We start from the raw sequence: 9452 nt of genomic DNA, 5'->3' as shown, positions 1-9452 counted from the left end.
AAAACCCGAAATACTAAGCGAAAACATCCAGCAACGGTCAAACTAGAACAATAGGCCATCTCTATACACTAGTCCCTAGCAATGGTGAAGGTAGCTATGCCTCCTAGCCACATGGAACCCATAGGTCTACTCCTATCATGCTAATGGAGATAATGATCCAAACACAAACACACATAAAGAAAGCATCCATAGCTAACACTCACGCCACACAATATGATGACTGAAAGCAAGAACATAGACAATGCATAAACTGCAGGCCCTGGTTAGACACTCAATGGGCTACTAAGTAGGCAGTGAAACCATGGAGAATCACTTGGCATCAACAAGCCAAAGCTAGTATTGGCAACTGAATTTGTCCCTAATGGGAAATGCACACTTTAAGCGGCAACTCTTCCCAACAGAAGATGCACAAGCCCAACTTTTAAATTATCTTATATTTATCACCACACAATATTTTAATTTATTTATCACTTATATAAAACTTTCTCTAGCAACCAATGGGAAATACTCACCAAGTTGCAAGACAAAAGCCCCTCCATGTGCTACCCTATCCTACCCATGCTCATCCAATGATGAGTGCCCATAGGCATGCATATTCCCAACCCAACCCTAATGATCATAACTCCCAAAAATACCACAAAAGATTGGGCCTCACAGGTCACCTCACAACTATACACACATGTACTTGTGTGTGGCACACCACCATCACAAAGATCATAATACAAGACTAGATGAGAACATAATGCAGAAATACACTCAAACGAAAACAAACTCGAGAGGAAAGATGTGACATGCATCCTAATGCAACATAAAAGTGCAACAATGGTCTAACTGACATCCAAACGAATGATATAGTTCCATGACCAACATCATGCCAACAAAATCTAAGAAAATTGGGTGGTATGCAAAACGAGGTAAAAACCCTAGAAATTGGAAAACTTTGAAATTAAAACCCATTTGGTCTTTCTACATAAAACCTCAAATATCTATAAAATTTGAGTTTGGACACCATATGCAAAAAAAACCATCATAATGACACAAAACCCCAAACCCCCATCCCAAAAATAGGGAAAATGTTCATACCTGGCCAATTGGGTAGAACTAGTAAACAAAAATGGAGGGGAACACTAGTTCTTAGCCTCTTAACAAACTGCTACTAAAAATAGAAGTTGAAACAAAGCAGAAATAAGAAAATGGGAAAGCCCTACCTAATAGCCAAAAGGGCTAAAATGAAAAAAAAAAATAGGTGAAATAAATAACTCACAGATATTGTCAAAAATGACAGCAAAGCAAGGTCTCCCCAAGCTGGATCTAATGAGTTCATCCTTGCAAAGATCCCATGCTCGTAGCTCTCACAATGAATAGAAGACCAATCCTTTAGAAAAGGATTTCAGAAAAAGCTCTCCAAGTTCTAAATTGCAAAATTGACAAGTGAGGAATTTAATTCCTCTTTCCATACTTATTCACTTTTTGAGTGAATAATCGATTCAAGAAAATAACTAGCCAACCTAGTTAAACCCTAAATCGACCCAAATAAAAACAAACTATTTCTAGAAATAGGAATTCATCTATGGAAAAGCTGCCATAAATTAAACTCAATAAAATTTAAAGCCCAAAAACCCAAAATCACAGAAATCTCCTTATTGAATTTCACGACAATTCAAACCTCTAAATGTACAAACACTCTCACTAGTCAAATCACATAATGCAAATGAGTCCAGATTTAGCAAATCAGTGGAAGGTTTAATTAAAAAATTAAATAAGGATACATCAATCATACAAGGACGACATTGGTAAAATATGAATAGTTGAATCACTAACTCCATGTGCCACTGCTAGGGATATAAATCCTGCACACTAAAACACATGATCAAGTTCAATTACATATAATAACATAGCCGAAGAAATAAATGCATTAAATAAATAATTTAACCATTTATTCAATTATACCTAAATAATCCATTTACATCACTCACATTCACATAAAGCATAAAGAGACACTAATGAAGTAAATAACCATAGCATAAAATCCATCACATAACAGACTCAGAGATATGTCTACAACTAGATAATTAGATATCATCATAGACCTACTATCATCTCAAAATGACATCAACATGCAAATATGATAAATTGAATATTAGTAAAGCACCTATGGTATTGAAATCAAAGTATAACATCCAACCCTTAGGTCATCTAAAGTACAAAATAGTAAGAGTATCAAGTATCTCTCAAAACAAAATATAACAAGGTACAGACTGCAAACACGAGAGGCACTATATCCTCCCACACTAGCATAGGCTTACTCCTGGAAGCCAACAAAAAGATAGGGGTGCAATTCTCTCAAACATATAACATCTTCCCAAGTCGCAGAGGTCTCATTGCTGAGGTCCCATTGAACCCTTACCTACTCAATGTCCCAACCTCACAAGGTGAGCCTCCACCGTTGTAGGATACAAATGGGCTCTAAAGTAAGTTTCTCATCCACTACTTGCAAAGTATCCCAATCAAGAACATGGGTCACATCCAGAATATGTTGACTCAAAACGAAAACATGAAAGACATCGTGGATGTGCAATAGGCTAGGTGGCAACGCTAGTCAATAAGCAATAGGACCAATCCTCTTGAGGATCTCAAATGGTTTGACAAAATGTGGCACCAACTTAGATTCTTTCCCATATAGATGGAGCTCTTCCTCAGCTGCACTCTCAAAAACACTTGATCACCCACATAAAAGAGATGATCCAACCTATGAGCATCTACATACTTCTTTTGCCTATCCTAAGCAGTAACCAAATGCTCCCTAATATGAACAACCTACTGCTCCATATCCTGAAGCAGCTCTAGACCCAAAAGAACTTGATCCTCTAAATGATCCCAATTCAAAGGGGTATGACATGGCCTACCATACAAGGCCTGAAAAGGTGACATGCAAAGAGAACTATGATACCCATTGTTATATCAAAACTCAACAAGATATAAATAGTCCTCCCACTTCACCTGCATGTCCATCACATACATGTGAAGCATATCCTCCAGAACCTTATTCACTCTCTTAGTATGATCATCAGTCTCTAGGTGATAAGCCAATCTAAAATTGAGTTGTGTGCCAAAAGAATGTTGGAGAGACATCCATAGTGCAAAAGTAAACACTAGATCTCTATCCAAAATAATCTAATGAGGGATCCCGTGCAAATGAATAATATCCTCAAAGAAAACATGTGTTATAGAATAAGTTGTGTAGTATGCTCTTATGGGTGAAAAATGTGCTACCTTAGACAACTTGTCCACTATCACCATGATGGAGTCATGCCTCCATGATGATATAGGCAACCCTATGATAAAATCAATAGATATTATATCCCACTTCCACTTTAGAATGGTATGCAACTACAAAAGACCCGTCAGATGCTGATGCTTTGCCTTCATTCTCTGGCACTCGAGACATCGAGTAACAAAATTAGCGACATCATGTCTCATCCCTGCCCAAAAGTATAGTTGCTTAAGATCAAAATGCATCTTCTTGATATCAGGATGTGCGGAATATGGTGCACAATGCACTTCAAAAAAAACCAAGGCATGAAGATCACCTGACATGGGTACATAGATATGTCCCAAGTGTTGTAGTAGTTCATCAAACTCAAGTAAGTATCCAAAAATATCCCCTTAAGAGTACATCCAAACTCTATCTCCACCCTCATCTCTTGATACCAAGTGTCACTAGGCAAGGCTTCCAAAATACGGCCTTGCAAATCCACTCCCAATGACATCACTAATACCTCATGTCGCCTCCTACTCAAGGAATTCTTGATAACATTCTCCTTCCCTTTAATGTAATGAACATCAAAGTCATACTCATACAAGAACTCCATCCAATGGCACTATTGTGCATTCAGGTTTGGTTGAGTAAAAATATTCTGCAAGCTCCTACGATCACTATGCAACTCAAACCTGTGTCCCAAAAGAAAAATGTCTCCAATGGACAAGGGCATACACCACTACCATGAGTTCCAAATCATGAGTAGGGTAGTTAAGCTCGTGGTATTTGAGTTTTCTAGACTCATATGCAATCACTCGACCATCTTGCATCAACACTGTAGCCACGCCTTCCAACAAAGAATTTGTACAAACCATGAAATCACCTATAGGATTAAGCACTTCAAGGACCGGTGCATTGGTCAAACACTCCTTAAGAGCATTAAATGTTTCCTTACATTGCTTTGACCAAACATACCTCTTCCCTTTCCACTAAAGAGAAGTGATGGGATGAGCTACTCATGAGAAATCCTTCACGAAGCGATGGTAGTAGCCTGTCAATCCCATGAAACTATGAACTTCTGAGACATTAGTGGACACTGGCCAATCCATGATAGCACAAATTTTATCCAGATCCATTGTAATACCATCACTAGTGATGATGTGTCCCTATAATGTCCCCACTTTAACATATAACTTAAATAATAAATAAGTATTATATATTAATATTAATATTAAAATAATAATATTTTACAAGTAATATTATATTATAATAATATCATATTATATTGTATTATAATGGTAATATGAAAATACAAATTAAATAATAATCTAATACAAAAAATAATGATATTATCATTAAGATATATTTTAATATAGTAATACTATATTAATAAAATATAATATAAATATAGTTGATATATTAATTGTAATATAATTATTAATATAATATATCTTATTATATAACTAAGCTTTAAAATATATTATTATATAATATAACTATTAAATTAATATAATATATTATGAAAGGATGTGACTCTTACAATGAAAATATATATATATTGAATAAACTCTAGGAAATGATCATCAAATAGAAGATTATCAAAATCATCAAGAAAATATGGCAAAAAGGATACAAATTACAGAAAGGGTCACACCTAAATGAATGACCCCCAAAAAGGGTTCATTACAAATGGTATCAGAGCAACTTTCTTACCATCCTGTAAATTTTATCTCATACAAAATAAAAATAGAAGGAAGAAAAGATATAACTATTGGCAACACAGAAGAAAATACGACCCAGTGCTGATATAGTGGGGGTTCTTCATTTGACTAGATTGCAAAGGGGTCATCACAAAGAAGCTCTAGGAGTGAATTGTAGTGAGGGATTATATATTCTAATGCAAAAAATGAACCATCCATTTGTGTTTTTGATTTTGATGTCATTGCACTTTGAATCAACGATTTTAGGCTGGTGAATTGTGCTTGAGGGAGTGACTTAATCCAAAGTTACTATTTGTATTTGTTTCAAATGGTGATCAAACCACAAGGAAGAATCCAACATTTTTTACAGAGATTTCATACAGGGCGTGAGTAGTATTTTAGTGCAGAAATGATGTTGCTATTTGTGGGCAGTAAATGTGACATGTTGGAGTTGAGTGCTGAGGCGGAGTATGTTCTCCTTAAGTTGAAAAGTCATTTTCAACTCTGTTATCTTTAGAAAAAATATCTCTACAGTAATGGTCGCAAATTGATTATACACAAAAAAAGCAACATTCCTTGCATTGTTGGTGTTGAAAGATACAATTTTTTTAACAAGAATGGGAAGTACAGAAAAATAGTGAATATTAGAAGTTTGATATGTGGTATTATAAGTGCAGAAACTAGGAGTGTCAAAGAAACTAAATACAATACTCTTGCAGTATGTTGAGAATCACTTGAAGTTGCCGAGTGAAGTTAAAATGAAAGGAATTAAAGCAATTCTGGAGGGGCACAGAAAGATGAGATAATCCATTCCAAACATCATCTTGATCATTTGATGCTTCAAATATATAAACTTTATGCAATACCATTCACATACAATCACAACAATACCAGTTGCGACTTTGAATAAAAGTAGAGGATGAAATGAAAGAGGAATTAGAGGATAATACATAGGAATAAAGGTGCAACCATGGTAGCTTTGAATCGATTGCCCTTCAAACACAATCCACTCACATCCACAATTCCTACATAGCAAAAGGAAGGAAAAGCTTTACATGAAACCCTAAAATTGTAAGTGATATGACGAAAGGTTGAATAATTAGAAATTAATAATTTTGAATTTACCATAAGACTCTAGTAGTAATCTAACCTAAGGAGGTGAGACAAATGCTATTGAAAGATGAAAGAGCTAAGTATATTTCCATTTTAAGATTCTTTTATTTATATAGAAATAATGAAATACAAAAATATATTTTATTTTCATAATGCAATAAGAACTATTAGGTAAAGTTTATTTTTCAAAATAATTGTATCGAAGGAGAACTCCTTTGAGCAATTAACATCCTCATCTTCTGATGGTTGCATGGTCATCATTTCATCAATTGATAATCCAAAGTCTTTAATCATTAAATGTATTTTAATATGAATGTAGCTTATATGATTAGACATTTTATTTCTTAGTAAGAACCAAGGAAACATTGCAATAAGCTACACAAATTCTGCGATGCATTATAAATATGGGATCATGTATGACCAAATCTTAGTAAGTACCAAGTGAAGTATTAAACACCATGGAAATATATGAAATGAGGCACAATGACCTATCATAGTTTAGTGACTATTGGTTTTACACCTGACATTACAAAATAGTAAATACATGTCCATAGAGCAATGTATATTCCAAAAAAAGGAAGAATTTAACCAATTATGATAGAAGGGAAAGCCATGTGACTAGATAGTACGTAGGGGTCTATTCTCATCCACATTATGATATATTAAGATAGGAAGTTGTTGGAGGGAGAGGTGGAGTAATTTTGGGCACATGACAAATATCCTCCAGGGAACCACTTGTAGCCTATTTCACACGCCCTTTGCACCATAAATCTACCATCTCAAGATGATCATAAATAAGGAGAGAGAAAGATTCCTGTGCCAAATAATTATGTTCATTAGATTAATTTTCTCATCCACATTATGATCTCTTAAGATAGGGAGTTGGTGGAGGGAGAGGTAGAGTAATTTTGGGCACATAACGGATATCCTCCAGGGAACCGTTTGTAGCCTATTTCACGTGCCCTTTGCACCGTAAATCTACCATCTCAAGATGATCGTAATAAGGAGAGAGAAAAATTCTTATATAAAGAAATCTTCCAAATAATTATGTAAATGAGAAAAAAAGATCATTACAAGACTCATCTTTCTTTGGAGTTATCATATGCTAATAATTATTTGTGTTTGCAGGATCTATGATCAAAAAGTGTACTAGGGAGGTATACTTTATAAATTATTCCCTTTACTCTACTTCATTGTGAGAAATAATTTATAAGGAATCAATAAATAATGCATGATTTGTCTACATCATGTATGCTTCATGTCTTCATCTATCTACATCATGTCTACTTCGTGTATTCATTCATTAAAGATGTATGTTTTATAAACCTTCTAGGCCTTTTGTATGCAAATATGTTTTGTATCTGTGGCAAAGCTTGTGTGTGAAAGATTTTGCTTGAGGGCAAGCAAATTCGAGAGGGGAGGACTGTAATGTCCCCACTTTAACATATAACTTAAATAATAAATAAGAATTATATATTAATATTAATATTAAAATAATAATATTTTACAAGTAATATTATGTTATAATCATATCATATTATATCGTATTATAATGGTAATATGAAAATACAAATTAAATAATAATCTAGTACAAAAAATAATGATATTATCATTAAGATATATTTTAATATAGTAATGCTATATTAATAAAATATAATATAAATATAGTTGATATATTAATTGTAATATAATTATTAATATAATATATCTTATTATATAACTAAGCTTAAAAATATATAATTATATAATATAACTATTAAATTAATATAATATATTATGAAAGGATGTGACTCTTACAACGAATATATATATATATATATAGAATAAACTCTAGGAAAGGATCATCAGATAGAAGATTATCAAAATCATCAAGAAGATACGGCAAAAAGGATACAATTTACAAAAAGGGTCACACCTAAATGAGTGAACCCCCAAAAGGGTTCATTACAATCCCAAATACTTCACCTCTGACTAGAAGAACCCACATTTACTCGAGTTGCCATACAACTGATGGTCTCTCAAGCACTGCAATATTTGACATAAATGGACTTCATGTTCCTCCATAGTGTTTGAATAGATCAATATATCATCCAAGACCACTATGACACATTGATCGAGGTACATGTGGAATACTCCATTCATCAAACTCATAAGCACTAATGGCACATTGGTTAACCCAAAGGGTACAACCATGAACTCATAATGCCCATATCGTGTATGAAAAAATGTTTGATGAATGTTAGCCTCCTAGATATGGAGTTGATAGTAACCTAACTTTAGATCAATCTTTGAGAACACTCATGCTCCCTTCATCTAATTGAACAACTCATTTATCCTCAGCAAAGGATATTGTTTTTTCACTATCAGCTTATTCAACTATTGGTAGTCAATGCACAAACACAAAGATCCATCCTTCTTCATGAAGATGACTGGTGCACCCCATGGAGATACACTAGGCTAAATATGGCCCTTGGCCAATTATTCCTCCAACTACAATTTGAGCTCACTCAACTCTTGAGTAGTCATGTGGTAAGGAGCTTGTGAAATCAGCTCCACTCTTGGTACAAGATCGATCTGAAAATCAATGTGACACTATGGTGGCATACCTAGAATCTCATTAGGAAACACATCTGCATGCTCTCAAAGGAGTGGGTGATCATCAAGTGTCACCTACAACTCTTGGCTTCCTCAATATCACTGAAAAAATCAAGAAACAATTGACAACCGTTCCACACACTTTGCTTCAACTGATTAGCTAAGATCATCTGAAGTGAGACTAGTCTCTAAACTTCCAAAAGTTCCACCTGCCCACCTATGTCATCAACACACTATACCATCTTACATTGGCAATCCATGTTCGCTTAATGGGAAACTAATTAACCCATGCCCAACACAATGTCATACGATCCTAGAGGTAGGATACAAAGATCCAGTGTGGTGGTGAAGGTTTTCAAATTCAAAATACAACCACTAACCAAGGAGTCTACAACCACTTTGGAACCTATGGCTAACTCAACTTGCCACCTATCGACCTAATGCACTACCACTAGCTCACGTCATTGAACAAGAGATGGTGAAATGAACAAATCTGAAGCACTAGAGTCAAACAAAATTAAAGTTGAAATATCATGCAACGTACCTATAGCCTTGACTATTATACCTTGATGCTCAACTTGACAGTTGTTAATAGCTGCAAAGACTCGATGATTCCTTCCAACATCTCCCACTGTAGGCTCCAATCTAGCTGCACCCTTACCAGATCCTATAGATGGTTTGATAGAACACTCAAAATATTTATGGTCATGTTGGCCACAAGAATAATAATTTCCCACGAAGTTGGAACTTGTTCCAGAACCATCCTAAGTAGCACTAGGATAAGG

The sequence above is a fragment of the Cupressus sempervirens genome, chromosome 3 (assembly GCF_028749045.1).
Source record: "Cupressus sempervirens isolate cs-2001-9-10 chromosome 3, ASM2874904v1, whole genome shotgun sequence".
NCBI classification, from domain to species: Eukaryota; Viridiplantae; Streptophyta; class Pinopsida; order Cupressales; family Cupressaceae; genus Cupressus; species Cupressus sempervirens.
The sequence above is the reverse complement of the archived record's forward strand: the minus strand, read 5'-3'. Positions refer to the sequence as shown.